Source organism: Cryptotermes secundus, unplaced genomic scaffold (assembly GCF_002891405.2).
Source record: "Cryptotermes secundus unplaced genomic scaffold, Csec_1.0 scaffold11, whole genome shotgun sequence".
NCBI classification, from domain to species: Eukaryota; Metazoa; Arthropoda; class Insecta; order Blattodea; family Kalotermitidae; genus Cryptotermes; species Cryptotermes secundus.
In genome coordinates this window covers 235957-262322 of record NW_019739208.1, presented here as the reverse complement: position 1 = coordinate 262322, position 26366 = coordinate 235957, and the positions used below count along the sequence as shown (strand labels likewise).

Sequence of the window (26366 nt, the reverse complement as noted above, 5' to 3'; positions counted from 1 at the left end):
GTCTCGAGCGGTTTCCTTTCAGCTCGCCAGAAGATCCAGTTGTGTCCCATTCATCCATCACTTTCATTCTATGGCACATTCACTCCCTCTGGGGAGGCCGGTTCTTCTATTTTACCGGTTCATCCTCTGCTTGAAGTCTCTTTTTCCGTTTTGGAGGGGGTCGTCCCCTCCACAAGGTCCAATCCTTGCCGTGTCGTAGGCCGACAGAAAATCCGGCTACTCGCTTGGCGATCTGCAGTCTTGCAGTTTTTCTCAAGTCTGCTTTCTTCACATATCGCGGCTGTCCGCCGCCTAGGTCCTTCACTTCATTTCTGCGTTGTAGTTGCTGCCTCAGGCTTCGGTTCCTGATGCCAGTGTTGCGTTTCGGGCCTTTCCACCGTCTCTTCCCAAACGTCCGTTTCTTGGTGATTTCCGGTGCGACCTTATTCTTGATTTGTCCCATACGCCTGTGTCCTACACAACGTGTAATCTTTATTCCGGTGGCGGTCACTTCTTTCCGCTGGCATCCGAAGGTTCCCAGGGGAATTTCCTTCTTGAAGGCAATTCTCCAACGTCGTGCCACTGTCGCGCGACGGGATGTCTTCCAGCAGGGTGCAGCCAACTTCCTCCGGGGTCCACAGTTTTCCCGTGTCGAATCCTTTATATTTCGTCAATGTCGGTCCCTGCGCCTTTTCTTCTTCGGTTCTCCGACCGGCATTACTTCGGCGTCTTCTATGGGTAACTCTCGTAATTCTGCCGCCTCAGGTTTCCTGTTCGCTGAGTCGGCTCTTCTTCTTCTGGACGTGCCTTCATTTCTTGGCAGGCCATCGTCACTCCGACCGGTATCACTATGGGAACCTCTTCTTGTTGTGCTGTCGCAGGTATCGTGTCCATTGGGCAGGCCAACGTCTCTTCCTGCCAGGCATTGAAGTCGGCGTCTAATTTCGCCAGCATGCTATTTGCATTTTATTGATTGGATTCTAATTTCGCTAGGAAAGTGGTCTCCATTCGCTCTCGGTCGGCATCTGCTTTTGCTTGGCTTACCCTCATCTCTTCTTGATGGGTTTTCATGCTGGGGTCCATTATGGCCAGCATTTCCATCATCTGCTGCATCTCCATCTTGCAGCAGTAGAATACTCGATGCACAATAATTCAATTATTTGTCGAGACGTGTGTAAGTCCAAATCCCACTTCTGACACCAATGAAACGTGTTTCGTTACTGAATACGCCGTAGAGATTGTTAATTTGTTTATTGAACAATCTACAAATATTGGCTACAATTACTTATCACACAGTTGCGGGGTTTCACACTTTATAATCCTAATCTCATTAATCTGTTGCCACTGTTGCGGGGGCTCGGCTAACTTCGGCTCCGCTCGTGACGTCAAGGCGGGGAGAGTGGCGGGGTGATGACTCGCCTATTACGCGAGCGCTACGTTACCGCCACGTGCCGCTGGGGAAGTAGGGGTCCTTCGTTGCCTAACATGTCACAATATGGTCTGTAGAAAATGTCAAGTAAAGAATTCACAGACGATTTCTTTAGCTATTCTTTACGTAACTTTCCCTTAATAAATCCTCAGCTGGTATCTCCCTGTTTCTGCTGTAAGCCTGGGAAGACGCTATGTATGTATGTATGAAGGGGTAGGCCTACTCGGCCCTTGCACTTAGACCTCAGTGGTCCAGTGGGGTCCCCTTTTTTAATTATTCCCTCGGCAACCCCACGCTTCGGATGAAGCGCAGGATTTTGGACGTGGGGGCGTCGAAATAGTCACTTGGTTCCATAAAGTACTGACCCAAGTGACGTAGTCTTAAAGAAGCTAAAGCCTCACATTCACACAGGACGTGTGTGGCCGTTTCATTTTCTATCTGACACCTCTCACAAGTGGGACTATCACTGGTACCAGTTTGAGCAAGTGTCCTTTGAGGTGACAAGTGTCCTGTAAGTAGTCCTACCACCCATCGTAGCTGGTTCCTGTTGAGCTTCAACAGTTCCTTTGCTCTTTTATCAGAAGGTCCTCGTATGAGTCCCTTAGCTTGCCTGAGTCCAGTTAAGGATTCCCAATATTTCTTATGTTTCATGTTAGTCCAGTCCCTGATTGCCTGTTTGGCAACTTCTAGAGTGATGTCACAGGCTGTTTCAGGTCCTATGAACGGATGTTCAGCTCCAGTTTTAGCCAATTGGTCTGCTGCTTCATTTCCAGCAATACCCTCATGCCCCGGCACCCATATCAGTTGTACCCTGTTATGTTTGGCCAGTTCCATGAGGGTTTGGTGGAAATCCCAGACCAATTTTGAATTAATCTGGTGTTTGTCAAGTGCTTTGAGTGTTGCTTGGCTGTCAGATAGAATGTAGATGTTCCTATTTCTATAGTTCCTATCTAAATTCTCCATAATACATGCTTTAATGGCATACCCTTCTGCCTGGAATACTGTCGTGTACCGCCCAAGGCTGAAACTAAGTTTCCGCCTCGTACCATGGCAGTACACACCAGCTCTAGTGCCTCTATGTGTCTTGGAACCATCTGAATACCAGCTCAGTCCCCCTTTTTGGCAGGCTGAAACCCGTTTTCCCATTCACGCCTTTCAGGAAATCTGACTGTGAAGGGTTTTTCATATACATGTCTCAGTATCATGTTGTCAGACCCCATTTGTAATATTGGTTCTGTTTTCATGTCCTGAGTCATGTCTGCATGGCCGAAACCGTCAGATCTAGGTTTCCATTGTCCACTGCACTGGAGACGGTAAATTCCTGCCTTGGCCTCCGCATCCAACTGTATGTGCAGTGGGGGGAGTCCAAGGAGTATCTCCAGTGCAGCTGTTGGAGATGTTCGAAATGCTCCTGTTATACCTAAGCAAGCCAACCTTTGCAATTTGCCAAGTCCTGTCTTGCTTGTCTTGAATTTAACTCTGGGCCACCATACTGTGACACCATAAGTAATTATAGGTCTCACAACCGCAGTATATACCCAATGCACAACGTGTGGCCGCAGTCCCCAAGTTTTACCAAACATGCCCCTGCATGTCCAAAGAGCCTTATAGGCTTTGTTAATGACTTTGTCCAGCTGCTTTTTCCATGTCAGTCCCTTGTCTAATATTAGACCAAGGTACTTCACATCGCTGGAGAGCTGGACTGTCTTATTGAAGAGAACCGGTTCCTTAAGACCCTTTACATTTCTCTTCCTAGTAAACGGTATAAGTACCGTCTTGTTGGGATTGATGGAGAGACCTGTCCTTTCACACCATCGTTGGACCATGTATAGAGCTGACTGAAGACGCTCTGATACGGTCGAAAGGAATTTTCCGTTTATGAGTATTGCTATGTCATCAGCATATCCTACTGTATAATACCCATCATCATTAGGTCCCCACAGGAGATTGTCGACGACCAGCAGAGGCGAAAGTACGCCCCCCTGCAGACATCCCCTAGACGCGGACACCCCCAGGGTTTCTCCCGATAATGTAGCAGCTATGGTTCTGCTTTCCAGCATAGCATTGATCCATCTGCATATTGCAGGCTCTATGCCATGCCTTCCAGCAGCCTGTTTGATTACATCAAATGAGGTCCTATCAAAGGCTCCCTCTATATTAAGGAATGCTCCCAAGGCAATATCCTTGTGTTCAATTGCACTTTCTATATGTGTTACCACATTGTGTAGTGCACTTTCGGTAGATTTGCCTGTTTGGTAGGCATGTCGGTTTTGGTGTAGAGGACATGTCCTCAGTACCCCGTCCCTAACATGTATATCCACTAGTTTCTCCATCGTTTTCAAAAGGAAAGACGATAGGCTGATAGGACGATATGCCTTAGCCTCGGTATAATCAAGATTCCCGGGCTTTGGAATAAACGTCACCTTCACCTGCCTCCAGGCTGTGGGGATGGAACCATATGCCAAGCAGGCTCTATATATGCGGCATTGGTGTGGAACCAAAAGCTCTGCCCCATGTTGCAAAAGTGCCGGTACACTTCCATCTGTTCCCACTGATTTAAATGGTCTAAAAGTGTTCAGTGCCCATCGTATTTTTGATTGATTAATTATGACTTTGGCCAGGTTCCAGTCTACCCTGTCCATCTTGCTTTGGCAAGTGTCCAGGTTCTGCTGACCCTCTCCATCGTCCAAATTGTCAATCAATTTGGAACCAGGAAAGTGAACCCTGAATAATTCATTCAGCGTCTCCCGTCCTTTTTGAGTATACTGTCCGTTAGGCAGCTTAATTGTGCTGACCTTATTGGTCGCCTGTTTTGCCATGATTCTCATGAGTCTGGCACCGCCTGGTACATCATTGATCTCCTGGCTGTACCTCCTCCATGAGGATTGCTTGGCTTTCCTTATTTCTTTCTTGTAACTGGTCAGGGCTTCCTTATAGGTGTCCCACTACCCTGTTCTTTTAGCTGTATTAAACAGCCTTATTCTTTTGATCCTAAGCCTACTCAGCTGTTTATTCCACGAAGGTGTACTCCTTGGTCCGCGAGTGGTCCTAGCCGGACAATTCTGATTAAAGGATGAGATAATAGCCCGTTGCAACTGGTCAACGGACCGATCAACATCCTTTATTGTGCGTATATTACGTGAAATGGCCTCCAGATTTACCTTTAGGTCGTCTGTATGTCGTCCCTAGAACAGAGCTCCAGCAAAGGCAAGGCATTAACATGATTCCTGATATAAACACCAGATCTTGCATTATTACTGAGTTGAACAGAGTAAACTGTTCCCCCCGTATCATTTAAGCCCCTTATTCGACCCTTGTATAACCAAGGTTTCTGAATAAGTGCTATGTCTGCCTTGCCCTCAGCTAGCTGTTGGCACAGAGCTGCCGTGGCAGCTTTACTGTGGTGCAAGTTGATCTGAAGAAATCTCATGATCTCCTCCAATTGAGGAGGTATCAACTTCCATCTTACGTCCCTCCTCTATCTCGGACTGGGTTCCATGTGGAGAGGTCCCCTGATCCATTTTACTTAGGTCATCTGAGGGGCTGGGTACATCATCCCCTTCCTCCTCAGAGACTGAGTTAGAAGGTACAGTGTCTGTCACGGGTTCTGCCCAGCGCCGAACTTCAGGTTCGTCCAGCACCTTAACAATCCCCTGTGAGAGTCCTGTAAATATTTTATAACCGGTCCTCTGTATAATAGTATAGGAGTCCCGGTCTATGAATAGGATAAGCCTTTGGCCTTTCGACTCAGACTGCTTGTCTAACACCCTCCAGTTCTCTGTATAAGTCCCGGATTAAGGTCTGCAATCCATTTCAGCAGCTGTTCCTGATTCTGAGAAATTTTGTCCTTAGTCCGGAGAGCTACTTCAACAGGCTTGGGCAGATTCCTGGCATCAGTAGCCTTCAACCTGGTCCCTGATTGAAGCCTGTGGTTGTCAATGGCTCTGATGAGCCACTTACCAGACTGTTGGTCGGCACATAAGTGCACCTCCTAACAGTCTGTATGATTTTAGGTGTGGTAGTTCTACCTTTGGAGTCCTACGTAACACCTTGCCCAAAGCTTCCAGAATGGAATTTTGGTCGTCTTCGGTAAGCTTATCCTCAGGGTAAGTGTCTTTGTAGATAGCTACCTTTATATTGGTCAGAGCCTCCTTGTAAGTCCCTGGTCCTTTACAGTCCCTGGGCTTCTTCAGAGTTCTGGCCGTTTCTGTAGGGGTACTGCCTTCCGACCTTGGCCGCGGGAAGCCGCTAACTCTTAAATACAAGGATGGACCTAAGTCTCACTACACTTCTTCTTGTCCTTACATTCAAACAATTAAATTTCAAATTAATAGCATTAATCATATTTAAATAGACAGCACGGCAGTGGAACGGTTACACTGGTCAAGTGGGATTTGTGGTGGACAAAGTGGCGCTGGGGCAGGTTTTCTCCGAGTACTTCGGTTTCCCCTGCCAATCTTCATTCCACCAACTGCTCCACAATCACCCTCACCTATCATCTGGGGCTGGTACAATAGGCCAGAAGTGGCCGCAGTACAAGGGACTTACTCCCACCCCACTAGCATTAAAAATACTTTACTTCAGACTAAAATTCTACTCTGACAAAATTAATTATTGCTTCAAGGATAACTTATCGCTTTTGAATCACTTGCAGATGTAAGTAGGTGACTGTAGAAAAGTGATATAGTTGTGTACCCCTTTCATTCAAGTAATTAAATTAAAAAAAAATGTAAGATTTGAGGCTTTCACGGCGGTGACTATGAAGAAAGCAGTCTTCTGGGATTTGGCACCGTGTATATGTGGGGTTAACGCCACATATACACGGTGCCAAATCCCAGAAGACTGCTTTCTTCATTAAAAAAATATTTACGGTTTTCATTTGACTCACCCTGGTACTTGCAATAGCATATATTTGGCATAAAAATGTGACAGTATAGCAATACAAACATTTAATAGTGCTATCTTCTCGTTTACAACACCGCGTAAAAAAAAGGTGAATTTGTCCCTGAGATTACGTAATTACGCACTACACCATGAAGGCGTATGGCGGAGTGGATATATAGATCCACATTTTCTTAACATCTGCAGTAGTTGGAGGTGAGTGGTCAGTTTGACGCCCCCCCCCCTTAGCCCCGTGGAAGAAACCACGGTAGCCATTGGATAGGAAGTTGGGCTGACCCCAGAGCCGGTCTGGGAGACATGAAGTGAAAATTCTTAGCCCCACCGGGACTCGAACTCCGAACCCTCGGTCGTCCGGCCAGTCGCAATACCGACTGAACTATGCCGGGAATACCGTGTATTCCATTGAAAATCAACCGATGTTTCGGAAGAACATATAGCCTCCATCTTCAGGGTAAAATAATAAGTGAAACAAGAAACTATAATAAAGTAGGCAACAAGCAGAACTTTTCTTGCTACCCGCTTCATGCCGGTCAACCGTTTAGCTTATTTTTTAAACTTGAAGACGGGAGAAAATTTTTCCTCCGAAAAGAATGTTGACTTTCAACGGACTACACGACGTTATATCCCATGACCTCCGGTGTCAGAACCTCAAATCCTATATAGAATTTATTAGTTCGTGTATTCACTGTCTTTTTTTTCATATTTATCCTGAAATTGTGATCTAAATGTAACAAAAACAACTACATCCCCAAAAGTCTCTGAGAAAAAGAGACAATATTTTTAATATGAATCCTCCATTCAGACGTTGGAACATTTCTACAAGAAGTAAGCAGTTAAGATGGAGCAATTTAGTTAAGCAAACAAAGGAGAAAAAAGAAAAATGCTAGCGAAGAAGCTCTTGTACACATTTTTTGGTACTGCAATTTAAAGTCATGATCCTTAATATCTGAAGTCTGTAGCGTGGTAGAAGTTGCGTCACTGGTTTTACAAGAATGACGTCACTATCCTAATGCGTGAGTGACAGTAATTAGCTAGCACTCAGCTGTTGCTAACGAGACTAAACTGAAGAATACCACTAATTAAATACAACAGACACACTGACGAAGACAGTGAAAGAATTACGAAGAACAAATTTTCTTAGTCAGGGATATACAAAATGCAGAAAACGAAGATAATTTAATATGAACATCTGGAAAAAAGACACTTCTCAGTGGTTCTCCATTTTGCAATTTTAATAATTATATGAAGCATTTACCTCTGTGGTCTAGTGGTCAGAGTTCCTGGCTACAGATCAAGAGGTCCCTGGTTCGATTCCCGGCGCTAACATATTTTCTGAGAAGTAGTGGGTCTGGAACGGAGACCACTCAGCCTCGTGATGATAATTGAGGAACTATTTCAAGGAAATAGCGGCTCCGGTCTAGAAAACCGAAATTAACGGCCGTGGGGATTCGTTGCGCTAACCACGCGACATCCTCTATCCGCCAAAGTTGGCTCTGACTTCTCCGACAAGCGGCGGTCGCTCGTTCGGTATAGTTCGCTTGCGTGCTAAAACGACGTTTTTTTAATGATGTGTTTAATATTCAGAATTATCTGTTAGAGCTCCCTGTTTCATTGCCGTTACTTTTCGATTTCGATTTAGAATACAACATCAGGAAAGTCTAAGAAAATGAAGAAATATTATCACGTGATAGAGTGTCTGTAGAAGGGGTTCGGATTGGGAATTGGATTTATTGAACACTTACAGAACGTAACTACAAGTAACTAGAGTGCTGTCGTTAATTCACACACTCTGCAGTTCATTACAACACGTACTGTAGTTTCACCAGTCGTTGTCTGGTAACGGCTTCCAACTCCGTGGATCCCTCAACTTCCCTGTTCACGGCTTTATGTCCTCGCTGGTAGTCGCCTATATCACTGCAGCTCGCGAACCGAACTATCTAACTTCCAACTGCCGAACTAACTCAGTAGCCAACGTCAAAGTAACTTACGACTCACAACTTATGTATTATTAGCAAGGCCCGGATTTTGATGACATATCATCTTTCTTTCCTTGTATCCTATGCGATGCTCTTAAATATATAAATCTCGGATATGAGCTGCTGGTTACAGAAATGTAAATTTTATAGGTAATTTTTGTCATTTTTTGACATTTTTAGGTTTAAGGTCTTTTTTTTCATTTGGGGGGTAATTTTTTGGGCTTTTAAGGGCATTTCTTGTCATTTTTGGCCATTTTAGGGAATTTTTCTTCATGTTTCCTGAAATGTGAATAACATGGAAGCGAAGTGTTCTTTCTTTTCTCCTTTAGGTAATTTTTCTGGATTTTTGGGGGGTCATTTTATAGGTCACTTTTTATATATTTTCAGGTCATCAAAATCCGGGCCCTGATTATTAGTATTATTATTATCATCATGGCTGTGTACGTGTATTGTCCTTTCTCGCCACAAAATGGCGTAACTATTGGAAATACGCTTATCTTAGTTTTCTCTCCTGTAAACGCTAACTTAAATTGTTCTTGGAATTATTATCAATTTTCTTCCATTATATAGACTGTCATATTTTGTATTTTGTTTTTCTAATTATTTCTATGTATTTCTATGTATTCGCGCTAACTTTATAATTGGCTTCTGTACCGTGAATGTAAATAAACATGAATTGAACTGAATTGAATTGAATTTATGTTTTGAATGGCGTTTTGCAGATATCGGGCCGGGTTCCTTCCATGATATCTCAGTTGTACTAACGGCTGAGCATAAGAAAACGTTTATAATCTAAGCAGAACTGAATTTATGAAACGTTTTGTTTTGTAAAATTTCGAAATTCACCACTTCAAAGAGATAAATATCCTACAGAAGATTGAATTTTACTTTCTCGTTAAAACAGTCTCTTTGTTACCATCAATTCCAGGGCCGCGCCATAGCTCAAGCGGTTAGTCGCTGGCTTCCCACCGCGGCGGCCCGGGTTCGATCCCGGGGTCTGGTTAAGTGGGATTTGTGGTGGACAAAGTGGCGTTGGGGCAGGTTTTCTCCGAGTACTAAGGTTTCCCCTGTCAATCACCCTCACCTATCATCTGGGGCTGGTACAATAGGCCAGAAGTGGCCGCAGTACAAGGGACTTAGTCCCACCCCACTAGTAACAGAAAATAATACCTTCAATTTTTAATATAAGAACAAGAAGGGAAAGTGAGAGAGAGAGCACATAACTTTATGTTCATGATATGCTCCTGATATTATGACTGTGTGTTTCAACATTCGCTATATGACCCGGAAACCATGTCAAAGAAATCCAAATACTATATTCATTAATTAAGTTCATAATTTATATAGCAAATGAAAGAGCAATATAAACTGAAAGGCTTAGCATATCAGGAAAAGGTTTGCAGCGTTACAAAGGATTCCAATTTCACCTTCCCACGTACAAACACACACACACGCACACACAAACAGTCTGAATGCAATTTGAAGCTGTATGCAGCCAAACATTTACTGGCAGCCGTTGCGGATGTTCACGCGTTTTGTGACTCTGTAAACCGGTTCGCCTGAAATGGAATCAGGATGTTGGAAACGTGTTCAGTTCTGAGAAACCTGAGAAGTTATTTAGGCGGGAGACACCTAAAACCAGTAGCGACAGAACAGACATACACGGGACAAAACTTCTCATTTACTGTTAAACTGAAATAGAAATTCACACACAAAATAATTCGATTGACTTTCAGCTGATTAAAATGTTCCATGTTTTGTTTTTGAGGTTTTCATAACTGTGACTGTAAATAGTTCGGTACCTGGGTAATAACGGAAAACACCCTATTCCTCACGATACTGTGAAACTCGAAATTTACCAACAGTGTTCGAATTAGAATGGATCTTAGAGAGATAGAATGGGATGGTATGTATTCGATAAATCTGGCTCAAGATAGGGACCAGTGGAGGGCTCTTGTGAACACGGTGATGAAACTTCAGGTTCCATAAAAGGCTGGGAATTTCTTCAGTAGCTGCAGAATTGGCAGATCCTCAAGTAGGGCTCAGTCCCATGAGTAAGTAAGTAAGTTCGAAAAATATCAGGATATTATAAGCCAGTTTAATTCAGCTCACCTTCTGACTTGTTATTTTGAAGCCCATTTAAATAACCCCCCCCCCCCTCCCATATACACGTCCTCTTCTAATTCATATCATTCCTTACAGCTTTCCAGAACCGATACAATTTAATACCAAAATTTTTCACCGGAACAAAATCCCTTATCATTCCTTAAGAGACAAGGGATTTCTTTTACTGATGTCCTTAAACAAACAAAAACAATTCCGTGGCCTGTAGTCCGCAAGCGAACTATAGCGGCCGAGCGACCGCCGCTTGTCAGCGAAGTTAGTGCCAACTTTAGCGGATAGAAGGTGTCATGTGGTCAACGCAACAGATTCCCACGGCCGTTAATCTCGGTTTTCTAGACCGGAGCCGCTATTTCCTTGAAATAGCTCCTCAATTATCACCACGATGCTGAGTGGACGCCGTTCCAGACCCACTACTTCTCAGAAAATCTGGTAGCGCCGGGAATCGAACTGGATCTGTAGCTCAACCAGACTAAACGGTGTCACATGGTATAATACAATGATCTTAATTAAATTCATCACAATTCTGGAAATAGTTTGAGTGAATTAGTTGACCTTAAAACATTAATGTACATCCCTGGTGCTCAGGACGGATTGTGCACTAGGGATAAATCAGTCATCCAGAATTAGTCTCATTGCAGCGGTTTCCAGTATCGAAGCCTGGCAAGTTGGTAATTATTTCTTAGACTTCATGAGTGATCAGTTAACATATTTTCCATCCCTTGGGTCATTAATATCAGTTGAAACTGAGCACATAGTGCTTGCTTCTACACCTGTATAGGTACCATGTTGCTCGGTACAGGTACACCGACTTTTCGGGGTAACGTACTGCCTCCTTCTTCAGACTCAAAGAGTAAAACACGGAACAAACTAACAAAAATACTTAAATAATAAAATGTACTACAACATTTGTATTTAGGTCACTAAGCGATGACAACATTAATAGCAACGAAATTTAACACAAGTTAATAAGCATGAAGCATAAGTGCTATGTACTAAATTTCATCGAAATCTATCAAATTGATTAAAGTATTGTCACCTGTTGGGTGTATAACGCGACAAATAACTTCACGCCTTATTGGATGTAGCGAATTTATTTCACTCGCTCCTACAATCACACAAAATATAGATCCACAATTACTTCTATCGGCAGTATCACAAATGCTCCGCGAAAGATAGGCAGATATTGACTGGTTAACTGACTGCCTCCCGGCTAATGCGTAACTCGTAACTGCTGCCTTGAGAACTTGAGAACTTGAGAACTAACTGCTGGCTAACTCGGAACTTGAGGACTGACTGAATAATCTTCGCTGCTCCGTATCTAGCCTCGTTCCGGACAACGCAGAAAACAGCCACGTAATAGGCACCACTGTTGTCTGGCGCCGTGGTTACCGGTGTTACTGGTAACGCTATCGGGAGTTGTCTCTCCCAACCACTGTTTACCCGTGTTGCATAGCAACCAGTGTTCCGGGACTCGGCTCGCTTCAGCTCGGCTCGGCTCACTTCGGCTCCCCTCGGCACGTCACCGCCGCGGGGGGGAGTGGTGTCCTGCATAGCGCGACACGTCACAGTATTATGAATGAAGAAACGCAATAGTATTGTTGTCTTATTTTTCTGCTCAGTTTACATAATATCAATATGTTTGGTCCACACAATCAAGTCAAGGAAGATGAGATGGGCAGGGCATGTAGCACTGAATGGGGAAGAATAAGAATGCACATAAGATATTGGCGGGAAAGCCATAAGGAAAGAGACCACTGGGAAGATCAAGACGTAGGTAGGTGGGCAGTATTAAAACAGATTTTAGAGAGATGGGATGGTATGGATTAGATTGATCTGACTCAGGATAGGTACCAGTGGAGGACGTTTGTGTACACGGTAATGAACCTTTGAGTTCCATAAAATGCTGGGAAGTTCTTGAGTAGCTGCACAACTGGCGGCTTCTCAAGAAGGGCTCAGTTCCGTGAGTAAGGGAGTTCGTCCACAAAATTCTTGACCCAATTACAACAAAACTGTTCTCAGTTTGGCCTCATATCATTACCGAACTGATTAATTCCTTGTAAAATGCAATTTTACCTATGATGATTGTTCGGTTGTCCGGAAGACTATGCTTGATATTATTCCAGCGTCAATAACGTTGAACTCGATGGATGCAAAAAACGTGTTATCACGAAAATTCGGTGTACCACTTCCGAAAATTTTTGTATTATTTCTAAAGTTACCTTTATCTCAGAGATTTTTCACCATGCTGAACAGTTATCCATCCACAAAATTCTTTCTTCCCGTTTTAGGATCACATACGTTTTCTTCCTTCGATGCTTTCCGCCAGTACAGAAGCAACAAAAATCGTGTTAGGGTACACTGTTTTTCGGGTCGCTCTGTATTATAATTACTTAACAGTAAAAGGTAAAGCTAACACTGTAACAGGCTGTGAAAGCCCATAGGTTGTGAGACGTCGAGGCTCCCACATTTTCTAGAAAATCGGCTCAATGATGGCGGTGAGGTTGTCAGCCTGACGCACCGGTCTCCCTTTATCCCAAGGAAGATTCCTGGTACTCATTTCTGTTAGAGGCTGAGTCGAACCCAGGGCCATAGTGTAGCTGAAAGGATAAGGTTATCTGAAAACTCCAATGACCTCATTGGGAATTGAACCCGCGACTTTTCGGCTTGTAGCATAGTTCTTCAATCAACTACGCTCAAAATCAAAGTCACATTGCGACTGACTGCCAGTCAGTCTGTAAGTCTCTCGGCACGGACCACACAGAAAACACAGCTCTTACATTTTATGCTTCAACTGTTGCATTATTAAGAATCTGCTTCATAGCAGCGAAAACACGTTTACTGAGCCTTTACCCAGAAACGGCCCTGGTATATGCTCCCATCTAGCTGCCTCTTCATAACAACAGCTCCTACTTCTACAATATGTGGACAACAGGTTCTTCTAATACGGAACATGACGTTCATATGCCCCTCAATATATGACGCGAGCGTAGAAGCCAATACAGGAATAATATATTTTTATCAAAATGAAAACTGAACACGAGTTGGCTACGTAAGGACTTAATGTGTCTGGGCTGAGAAGATGAGGCGCAGCGCTAAGATGCAATTTAAACATCTCCGAGGGTAGACTGTTGGATGTCAGCAGACATTTACTTTGTGATTAGCGCTTGGTAAATATGGAGCTGCCGCAGACAGCTCTATTAATCTGAGGCAGACAGTAAGGATCTCTTCTTACAGCGACATACAGCCTTCCTGCAGCTTCTCTGAATTACAGTGCGACGGGAGAAACAAACACAGAAACTGCGAAACAATACTACAGGTCCAATGAAACTGATAGATATATGAATGAGGAAAGAAGCAAAATAATTTATAAATAAAATAATATGGCGACGGTTCGTATTGTAACGTGTATAGCTGGGCAACGGTGCGATAAACATTTCGTGTAAGCGCACTCAACAATAGGACGAATATTTATAGCTAGTTGCTAGGCAACAGTCAGCGCTCCAATGGACTGTCGAGATAGCTATCACGTGGCTGGCTTTCTATGGCGTCCGTGCCGCGACTGTTGCTCTGCAATGATTCGGTAAACACGTTTCAATAATAGAGGCTGTGTTTTCTGGGTGGTCGGTGCGGAGGCTATATAATGACAATTATATATCGTGACCTTGCGAGTCGTAGGAGGCGACGAAAAGGGAAGTCTCAAATCTTAGATAGTAAAATATGGTCGCGAGTCCCAAGGTACTCGGACCCGAGAAAGACTCCGCTGACAAGGGCCAGCAGAATATACAAAAGACAGACCCGTCCTCTCGTCAGAGAGGGCTCTCCACAGAAACAAGACCGTAACTGTCAAACTGTAATAATTAACATCTGGTCAGATAGGGCTCGACACTAAGACTTACTGACTGATCGACCGTCAGTCGCAATGTGACTTTGACTTTGACTGTCAGACAGTAATACATATCTGGTCATGAGCCCCAAATGGTGCTCGACAACACAATGCGACTTTGACTTTGAACAAGTTTCAGCTTCTAAGTCAAGTGACAAATTGGAGAGTCCAGGAGGGTTCAGCAGTTGAGAGTAGAGCGTGAAGGTAAATTCACAGTTAAACAGCAAAATCCCAAAGAGGGTCTGGATTATAAAAGTTAGAGCGACATTACATACGCGTATATCGTGATATTACATGTCCCAAGATTTGTTCAAAAACGACGTCTTTCTTATATTGTGTATTAATAACATGAACTTAACTTCCCTGTCACTTTTTTTCTAGTTTAATAACGGTTGTTTACCGGGTCCATTGTCTTCAGTGTTCACAGGGAGGTACAGAGATTTCAACTTCATCTACTAGTTCCGGTAACAGCCGTTACTATTGATAGCGCCACAATGTTGCATGTATCCACCTACTATAACCTCGTTACACTAGGCTTTTGGATGCTCTACAGAGGGAGGCTGGGGGTTGTATGTATACATGTTACATGCAGGTACATACACTAATCGCTTCTAACCCACACACTGCTCATCAAGTGTTATATTTATGTTGTAACTTTCACATTGTACACCTAAACACGTAGTCCCTTCTATAGTCTATCTACTTTGAGAATAAAGATGCATCATAGGCAGAATAATGTAGATCTTCACGAATCATTTGGAAGGTCACTTCCGGTATTCTTAGGCTGATGGGAAATTCAAATATTTTTTTTTCTGGTAGATTTTGTGACAGTCCAAACCTGTTACAGTTCTCCGTGGACTCTACGGTACTCTTCACCCATTCCTGGAGGCTGATTGGTTTATTGGCGAGATATATTCATTAGCATGCTATGACTTGTTCTTCGTATATGGACAGAAAACGACTGCCTTGTTTTCTTTACATGCAGTTTGGATGCTTGTAAATGAAGTTATAATATTTCGCTTCTTAATACGTGTAAATAAACAGTTTGTGTACAGTGGAAGTTGTGTTGTTGATCCGAACAGTGGGCTGGCTTCGAGTATGCAGTTTCCGGTTGCCTCAGTTGTTACCGTAACACGATCCCGATAGGAGTCAAGTGGTCCACCGAAGCCGGCACTTAAGTACAGAGAAAGAAAGTAGGACAATAACAGTTACCTACAAAGTTATGACTCACCCTGGCTTCTACAATTGATGGAGTTTACTAAAATCCACTCTGCACTTACTACTGTGGCATTTCGGCAGAAAGTCGGAATTGTGAAACCAGTAGAGGTAGCCGTTACTAGGAAACGACTCTGAAAACACGACTATTGCTAGGCAATGCCTCAGTAGCCGTCACGTGATGGCCGTAACAGACAGGCAAGCAACAATAGAAGAGATGTGGGAAGCGCTGTTCTCTGTGCGATCCGTTCAGAAGCTATATAATGAGGACCGGATGCCAATATCAGTCAGTCGAGAGAGGGTCTGCAGGCAGACAACTGAAAGATGCAGTTGTGAGAAGTGAGAAGCTGGTAGCTGAGGCCGGGGAAAGTTCGGGAACCCAGAGGAAACGAAACGTCCGCCGTTGGAAGCCGCTACCAAGCAACGCAGTGAAGACCGTGTCTGAGAACACTAGTCACGAGTTCTATAAATCTGATTACCAATGCAAACCCCGTCTATAATCACTCTACCACTTGATATTATATTACAAAAATAATAAACAGAACCTGTGGGGATAGAACTTCCCACATTATTATTATTATTATTATTATTATTATTATTACAGTTATTGCAACTTCCACGCCACAGCTAAAACGTTTACTGAGGACTGAAGAATATTAATTTCATACATTTATATGGATTTGTTTCTTTTTTTTTTAGTTGCTTTGGGTTGGGTGAGACTGAAACCACTTGGTACGTCGTCACTAACTGGCCCATTGTACCAGCCCCGGATGGTAGATGATGAGTGTGGAGCAGTTGGTGGAACGCGAATTGGCAGGGGAGACTGATGTACTAGGAGAAAACCTGCCCCAGTGCCACTCTGTCCACCACAAGTCCCACATGACCTGACCTGGGCTCGAATCCGGGCCGCCGCGGTTGGAAGCCGGCGACTAACCGCCTGAGCTATGACACAGCCCAATAGGGACAGGTGGCGCGCATATCATAATTAATTAAATTCTGTGATAATACATTTACAGGTTTATTTGCACGTAATAAAATATTTGTGAATAATTTATCTTTACTAGTACTTCCTTAATGGCCTTGCGAGGAGCTGATCACCAGCCCAAGGAGTCCTACCGTATGTCTAAGATCTAGTAAACCGAAGTGAAGCGGAGAGTTTCATGGAGGTAGGCCTACGCCCAAATGAGGGCTGTAGCGCCAATGAAAAGAAAGAAAGAAAGAAAGAAAGAGAGAGAGAAAGTGCTTCCTTAATCAAAGAACCAATATTACAGTACTAAAGGTAAATTTGTCCCTATGTTTAACTAATCAAGCACTACGCCATGAAGAGGTATGGAGGAGTGGATGTACAGATCCACATTTTCTTGTCCTCAGCACTAGTTCGAGGTGAGTGGTCAGCTTCAAGCCCCTGCCGATTTATCCCCTGGTACCCATTGGATAGGAGGTTGGGTGAACCACAGAGACAGTCTGGATAGAGAAGAGAAAATTCTTGACCTTACCGGTACTCGAACTCCCACCCCTCGGTCGCCCAGCCCGTAACCAGTTGCTATATCAACTGCGCTATCCCGGCTCAATATAAAACAATACTATTTTAAGAAAATTTTGTATATGCACTGTAATATATTTTCTGCTAACAAAACAAACGACATACAAACGCGCAAACTGCGTATCAATCTGGGATTTCAGACGAGTCTTCATGTTATTTTGGAAGCCACAATCGAAGCGCGGCAGCCACACGGCCTCTGAGTCTGACAGCACGTGTATTTGAGTATCAAGCGAACCTTGTAAACAAGCACGGCGCATCTGCTCTGCGCCACTCAAAGGTAAATCAGGTTTCGCCGTCTGTTAACCGCCTCTACGATACACTGACTCTCAGAATCCCTTACAAATGCACTATCCATGGCGACCCCACTGATCTCGTTAGATTCGAAGTAGCAGAGTGTACAGGCCGCGCCATAGCTCAAGCGGTTAGTCGCTGGTTTCCCACCGCGGCGGCCGGGGTTCGATCCCGGGTCTGGTCAAGTGAGATTTGTGGTGGACAAAGTGGCGCTGGGCAGGTTTTCTCCGAGTACTTCGGTTTCCCCTGCCAATCTTCATTCCACCAATTGCTCCACAATCACCCTCACCTATCATCTGCGGCTGGTACAATAGGCCAGAAGTGGCCGCAGTGCAAGGGACTTAGTCCCACCCCACTAGCAATAAAAAAAACAGAATGTTGCTTATAAAAACTTAACTGAATTTTTATTTCGAAACATTTGGCAGCTCATTTCTGTAACCTAATCTACAATCACGGATCAAATTAGGCTCTATATTAATGTCAAAATGCCCATTACAGTGGCTTTGCGATCTTAGACATGAACTGTCTTCGCTCGCTGGAGTGCTTGGATCGTGGGTTCGAAACCCCATTCAAGGCATGGATGTCTGTGTGTATTTATTCTGTGTTTTTGTTATCCTGTGATCACCCGTCCAAGGAGTCCTACCGACTGTGTAAAAGAAGATTACGAAACTGAATGGAGGCCAGGGTCATAATAATGGGCCAGAAACCTGCAAAAGAAGCAGGTAAGTTCACATTCGCCCGAGATATGAATGTCAGAAAATATAAGCGTCAATACACTCTGGTACGGAGTTAAGTTTGAAAGAATCAGCTCATGAAACTCACAAACTAAATGGGATGCTTTAGTCTCATAGACCGGAATATACTGAAGCTATGACAGTATTGGCCAACTTTTGCCAATAGACGGTGTCACGGGGTCAGCGCAACGGATCCCCACTGCCGTTAATCTAGATTTTCTAGACCAGAGCCGCTATTTCCTTGAAACAGCTCCTGAATTGTCCTGACGAGGCTGGGTGGACCCCCTTCCAGATCCACTACTTCTCAGAAAATTAGGTAGCGCCGGGAATTGAACCCGGGACCTCTGGTTCTGTAGCCAGGAACTCTAACCACTAGACCACAGAGGGCATTAACTTCACCAACAAGCGGCGGTCGCTCGGTCGGTATATTTCGCTTTCGGACTACAGGATACGGAGTTTATTTTTTGTTTATAAGAGTATTGATGACGCAGTACTCACGGCAGGAACTATGAAGAAACTGGTCGTCTGACTGTATCGTCTGTGTAGTTCTGAGTAATCCTGATCTTTCGGAGGAAATATTCTTCTCCATCTTTAGGACAGCGAACTGTGAGTGGAAAATCCGACCAAATATCAGCATACACTCCTAATTTCACCCGGCCCGAAGCCGGGCCCTCACAGGTCACAACTGGGGCACCGTTGCCTTTGCTCCCATTGGCTCTCTCTGAGTCCCCCTAGACACAATGACCCACCTTCAACTGGCATCCTCACAGTAACTTTCACACTCGGCCTAATAGCAGGGAGGATTATAGAAAAAGGATTCGCTAAACATGTATCATGCTTGGATTATTCTTCGACCTTAAAGATGGAGGCGATATTTTCTTCTGAAACGTCACATTGTTTCCGTGCTACACGGCGTTACAATCCGGGCGACCGCAATCTTTAAGGTATGACATTTTATGTTCCACACCTGAGTCTTTAAAAAATTGATAGGTTTGTGTCCCGGTACTCAAACAGCAGTCAAGGCGCAGCCCTAAGTCATGAGTAACATATTATCGTGTGTATGAGTGACTGTAGACGGGGTTTGGATTGGTAAATAAATTTATTCACTACTCAGAACTACAAACAATTACAGATATATCGCTAATATCCACAATTCACAAATCAGTACACGCTGTGTCTTCTGAAGCCTGTTGTTTTTTCACTACCCGTTTCCTGGAAACGGATTCTAGCAGTGGAGTTTCTTCAGCTTCATGTTCTTAAGTCCTTTCTTTACAGTATCACGTACAGAACTGAGTTGATCTCCTCAACTCTCATCAAGACAAATCCTCGGCACGGACCACTTATAAAGCACCCAATTTCCAACAGTACTTCTATTGTTGCTAGTCGATTCTTTGCTGCGGGAACGTGTTTACCGAGCCCTTGCCTAGAAACGCCTCTGGTATATATACCTATCTCAGAGCCGTCGCATAGTAACGACCTCACACGCTACATTACGAACAAAATTATGATCTATTGTGGGAACAAGTGCGTCATCGATCAGTTAGCGATTATGTCATCATTACAAATTTACTAATTTTATTTTAAACATACTTTGGGTATTAAGACGTTGCTATAAATTAGAATATTATTATACAGCATTTTATCTCCGGTAAGATTTCCAGCGCAAGGTATGACGGATAAAGGGATGGACTTCATTGCTGAGGATCTCAGTAACCGTGGCACACGAACGTTACTTCACATGCACGAACCGCCTGTCGCTGCTGGGACGAACTTACCTAGGCGCTAGCGTGTCCACTGCGCATGACACTACAGAGAGTTATGCTCTTGCGTAAGTAACGAGACACTTGCAATTCTGTCACGCGAGCAAACCGGGAAGTCTCCTTGAACACGTGCCTCATAAAACCCAGATGGCAGTGCAAGCATTTCAACAAATACCAGCAATGAACTATTCAGAAAAGCGTTACGTTCAGGGATGCGATGTCCTGTAGCCCAACAGAACTTTACAGAAATTTCGCAATAAAAAGAAACTGCCTCCATCTTGTAGGAATTTAGGTTCTCAGTGGTTATGAACAGTTGTATCTTCTCTGATATAACTCCATTTTAAAAGGCCGCGCCATAGCTCAAGCGGTTAGTCGTTGGCTTCCCACCGCGGCGCCCCGGGTTCGATCCCGGGGTCTGGACAAGTGGGATTTGTGGTGGACAAAGTGGCGCTGGGGCAGGTTTTCTCCGAGCGCTTCGGTTTCCCCTGGCAATCTTCATTCCACCAATTGCTCCACAATCACCCTCTCCTATAATCTGGGACTGGTACAATAGGCCAGAAATGGCCGCAGTACAAGGGACTTAGTCCCACCTCACTAGCAATAAAAGAAACAGACTGTAAAATATTCAACTGGCATTTCGGAGAAACATGTAGACTCCATCTTCCTCGTGTCTAAGAATAAACGGAAAAGGAAACCAGCGTGAACGCATGTTGAAAGTTCTTCGTGATACAATAAATTTACTACTGATAATTTTTAATTGCAAAAAAATATATATAAATCAAGCAACAATAGCATCTACAGTTTTTAGTGTCTCAGAAATCCTAAAACCTCACTGACAATGTATAAATCGGTGCACAGACACAATTGACCTTGGCTACCTTACATTGGAAAAGCCGAGATGGCTCAATGGATAAAGAGACAAGCTAGAGGCTGGACGACCATGGGGCCGGAGTTCGAGTCCCGGTAGGGTTAAGAATTTTCACTTCTCCACGCCGTCAAGACCGGCTCTGGGGTCCACCCAACCTCCTATCCGATGGGTACCGGGGAATCTTTCCTGGGGGTAAAGCGGCAGGAGCGTGAAGCTGACCACTAACCTCCAGCGAGTGCTGAAGTCAAGAAAGTGTGGCTTTATATATCCACTCCCAAATACGCCTTCATGGCGTAGTGCTTAATTACTAATGCAGAGGGAAATTTTACCTTCTTGCTTGGTACGCAACTCTTGGTTAATGAACACCGAATAAAAATTTAACCTCTGTGATTCTATAAACCAGGTTTTGACAAAACTTATATTTCGCGTTTGGGCCCCTAGCACACGTGCCGTTAATTTATACAAGATACTGCCTATTCAATTTTACTTAGGAAGATGGTCTCCGTAAAATGCTGAAAATTAATTTAAATCGTTCTAGACGTTTTTGAGAAAATCACACTTTCGTCTCGAGTGGTCCAACTGAAAGCCCCCCCCCCATTTTTAGAGCTAAAATTTTCATCAGGTATACCGGACGATGGACAAAAGCCAAAAACCCTGTAAATCTGAGTGTTATACACCATCGTCAGGACGTTTTAGAATCTAGAATTTTAATATTCACCGAGCACCGACCCATGAGAGGGAAACTGCTTAATATCAAATATGAGTAATATTTCTCCAAATTTTGAGGCCTAGTGATGTGCACACACACACACATAGACAGACAGACAGACAGATGACGTGTCAAACCACTTTTTGCTGTTCAGGGGGCTCAAAACATATCATTTCTTCGAAGTTTCGTTAAGTGTTTGTTCATGATCAAAATATTTAATCATTTATATTAAATATATGAACATGTAAAAAGGGTGTAATAACCCTAACATCTATTACGGTTGGAAGAATTCCCTGAAGAAGCCACACATTACGTATGGCGGTAAATGTACACTAATTGTTTCACCTGAATTTAATACTGAATGTTTATTAATTTTATGGAGTATAATATTAAAAATATGGGGCACGCGGTGATGTAGTTGGTTGAGGCGGTATGTTACAAACCAGAAGGTGGCAGGTTCGAATCCCTATGAGGTGGATTTTTTTCAATTTACCTAATAATTTCAGCCTCACTATGGCCCTTGGGTCGACTCAGCCTCTAAATAGATGAATACCTGGAGGGTATGGATGGCCGGAGCGTAAGGCTGACAAACTTACCGCCATCCGTGAGCCGACTGTATAAAAAAATGTGGGAGCCTCGACGTCTCACAGGCCTATGGGCCTTCATGATTTGTTACAGGGATAGCTTTACCTTTTGCAACATTAAAATTAATGTTGAAGAGATATGAAGAGGTGGAATGGATTGGGATTATCTGGCTCAGGATAGGTATAAGTGGAGGGCTCTTGAATAGCTGCACCACTGGCGGCTTCTCAACAGGTGCTCAGTTCCATGCAGTTAGTAAGTGCTTATAGATTTGTTGTAATTAAGAAGAACTGGTAGTTGGAATGCAAATAATTTGGACTTTCAAACAGACACTGTTTCTCAAGTTAAGTGTAACTGGACTTTTAATGATATTATCGTGCGTGCTTTGGGACCCCCCACCCAANTTGTGTATTTTGTTTTTGTTTTCGAAAGTATTCGAAAATGGAAAAATGAGAACAAACGGATGTCGCATTTTATAGATACATAAGAGATTACCCTAACCCATAGAACAGAATCATATAAAAGCTATTGAATGTTCATTCAAGCCACTGATTATCACGGTACGACGAGCTATTTGCGTAGGACTTATATTGGTAAATAATAATTAAAAAAAGTATACATGAAGAGTGATTGGAAATTCAGAAGCCATAGAGTAAACATCGATTAGTACGTCATCAGTCATTACAATGTCAGAGCATAAGTGGAATATGAAAATGACGCAATAAAGAAGCTCGTAATTTCAAATATGGTCAAGTGGTCAGAGTTCTTGGCTACAGATCCAGATATCCCGGGTTCGATTCCCAGCGCTACTAGATTTTCTGAGAAGTAGTGGGTCTGGAACGGGGTCCACTCAGCCTCGTGAGGATAATTGAGGGGCTATTTCAAGGAAATTATATATATATTGATAGATAAAATGATAATATTAATCTTACAATTTTACGAATTTGGAGGCACAGGATTGGGTGGTATGGACTGGACTGTTATGGCTCAGGATAGAGACCAATAGCGGGCACTTGTCAGTTCGAGTTCCATAAAAGTTGAGAATATCCTGGGTGTCTGAGCGACTTTCTCTTGTCCAATTCATCCAGTCCGGTTCTGCGCTCTTATCCAGTGAGTACCAGGAGCTCTTGCCTCGGTGCGTGAAGCTGATCACTCACTTCCAACTAGTGCCGAGGTCAAGAAAATGTGGATCTTTATACATCCACTCCCCCATACGCCTCCATGGCGTGGTGCTTAATTAGTTAAGAAAAGGGACAATTTTACCTTCTTAATATGAAGTTATTTCGAAAAGAGAACCCCTGGAATAAAACCCAGTCAAAAATTGGTAAAAGCTCGCTAATCCGTTTACAGTTAATCTGGATCAAATCATGAAAAATGAAAAATTCTGTTCACAGTTGAGTACATACTTTAAAAAGACACGTGGGATTTAGGAGCAAGAGGACTTTCAGACTGAGCTGAGGGCAGCTGGAGAGACAGAAACCGCACAAGGAAATATCCAAGATTGGCTTCAGCTGGATGAAGGAGACCCTGGATTTTAACTTCTGACAGAGGAATAGTAGCTGCAGTAATATTTTTAAATTTATTTTTATCAACAATATTTATATTTTTAAATTTTCTGTTTATTTTTTTTCCCAAGCTCTCTTTTCATCTTTTAGGGCTACTTTCGCTTCATTAAACGGGATGACATCCCTTTTAATGAATCCGGATTAAAGAGGGCTTAATGTATATGACAGAAAAATTATAATTTACTAAATAATAAAAAACTGAATATATATGTAATAATCATTTACCTACAAAACTGTAGCATGCATAAAGTCAGTACTCTGTGTGTTTACATTGCAACAGAAACACAAGGTTCCCATGTTTACTTATTACACTGCTGCCCTCAAGCCGTATGTATAGTACGAATCAGTCATGCAAAAGAAGTCGCGGACACACACGTTCATTTATCGTATAGATGGAAATGAGACATAGAACATGACATGTTTGTTTTTGCAGAATATTTTTTTTATGGAGCTTAACATCTGACAGATTTCTAAGCCTCGATCAGAAACTATGAATTTAACAAAGCATGTGTCATTATCATAACCAGTATTTTCTTTCTATCACAGAAGAGTACATCATATCGAAGTTAGTAACACAGAGCAATTATATACACGCTGTCCTTGAGAATATAATTGTCGTTCAGTAAAATAATTGGAAACACATTTTATAGAAACCGGAGGTACATAACCGTTCCTGTGCCAGCTAGTTCCATTCGACACTCAATTATTAACATTGATAATACTGGCAAGGCTAAATGACAACAGGGCCGGTCACGGTAGCTGAGCGGTCTAAGGCATCCACCGTCTTCGCTCACTTGGAAGCCGAGATCGTGGGTTCGGATGTTTCCTGTGAGGTACGAACTGAATTCTTATATATTATTCTTATACACTGCCGGTCACGGTAGCCGAGCGGTCTAAGGCATCCACCGTCTTCGCTCGCTTGGAAACCGTGATCGTGGGTTCGAATCCTACTCAGGGCATGGATGTTTAGTTTGTGTGTGCGCGTTTTTCTGTGTTTGTGTGCAGGTAGAGGCCTTGCGACGAGCTGATCACCACCCCAAGGAGTCCTACCGAACGTATAAGATCTAGAAAAACCGAAGTGAACGGAGAGTTCCATGGAGGTAGGCCTAGGCCCACTGGGGCTGCAGCGCCAAGGGGGGGGGGGAAATGACAAGAGATGAACATTGCATATGGAAAAGATAATAAAAAATACGTGGATTTTGTTCAAAATAAAATTAGCAGCGCAGTAAATGAAGGAACTTATTTTCTATTGTTTAACGAAGCTGTCAGTAGCTCAGGTTGTGTAGTGTCGAATGGTAGGAATAAAGAAATGGAAAGGCATTTCAGCAGGAGGGTTCTGGCTTTTGAGGTACTGTCACGGCATTTGTGTGAAATTAGTGAATAAAATCACGAAGATCCCCGACAGAAGTACTGAGTGCCACAACCCAAATTCCAATATGGCGTCTCTTACATATAAGATAGAAGCATTAACACCTGAGTCAAATTCCTATGTGCGCAATATAAAATAATATTTTTTTCAAAAATTATTTTTTCACTTGCGGTAAGTAAATTAACGCGAGAGGAGCCGGGATAGCTCAGTTGGTATATCGACAGGCTAGAGACTGGACTGTCTTCTCCATAAAGTTCAGAGGCCCACCCAGTTTCCTATACAATGAGCAGCAGAGGCTCTTTTCCACGGGTAAATCGGAATAGCGTGAAGCTGATCGCTCACTGCCGTCTAATGTCGCGGTCAACAATGGTGGAGCTTTACCTCCATTCCCCATACGTATTCAGTGCATGGTGTATCGTTAATTAAGCACAGGGACAGTTTTACATAAAAAAGTTAAAGATAAAGTTATCCCTGTAACAGGCCGTGGAGGCCTATAGGATTGTGAGACGTCGAAGCTCCCACATTTTCTAGACAATCGGCTCACAGATGGCAGTGTATCAGCCGGTCTTTAGCCCCCAGGAAGATTCCTGGTGCTCATTTGTGTTAGAGACTGAGTCGACCCCAGTGCCATAGTGCGGCTGCAAGGAATATGTCACTGCAAAAATCCAACGACCTCATCGGGAATTGAACCTGCGTCCTTATGGCTTGTAGCATAGTGCCTCAACCAACTACTCTACCGCATGTCTCATAAAATGAAAGCAAGATAAGGTATTTAGCTATGCAGGTACATGTCATGTAATGGTGCAGCTTTCAAGATATACGACAAGATGGCGCGCGTTCTGTCCTTCTATATTACGCTTTATTTCCCTCTTGCTCGAAGCCGTCACACGTAACGGTACGACTGCGAGAAATTAGAGAGGCAGGGCGGTTCATTACGCGTGGATTCCCAGAGCTCCCACAGAAGTCCGTTTCGACTCGCAACATCAAATCTTAGTCCAATTACTCTCTATCAGGCTTGCTAGGGTGAATATAACCTATCCCTAGGGCTTGTCTTACACTCCACACGTATCCCTGTCGTCACCGAATTCATCCCTAAAGGTCAAATCCTAGGAAACAAACCGAATTTACACCTACAACCGATTTTCCATGAGAGTTTGAGGTGCGCCATTTTGTGTGGCAACTTGTTTAAATGGATATGTTTGCATACATTGATGGTGTTTGGCCCTCAGCACGACAATAATTTTGTTTATTGCTAGTGGGGCGGGACTGAGTCCCTTGTACTGCGGCCTCTTCTGGCCTATTGTACCAGCCCCAGATAATAGGTGAGGGTGATTGTGGAACATTTGGTGGAATGTAGATTGGCAGGGGAAACCGAAGTACTCGGAGAAAACCTGCCCCAGCGCCACTTTGTCCACCACAAATCACACTTGACCTGAC

General features: G+C 43.4%; 1 long non-coding RNA gene across 1 annotated transcript in view; it reads right to left on the bottom strand.

The window, feature by feature from the left end:
• Nucleotides 1–26366, bottom strand: part of LOC117282882 — a 470636-nt gene that overhangs the window by 259604 nt on the left and 184666 nt on the right. The window lies entirely within an intron of this gene.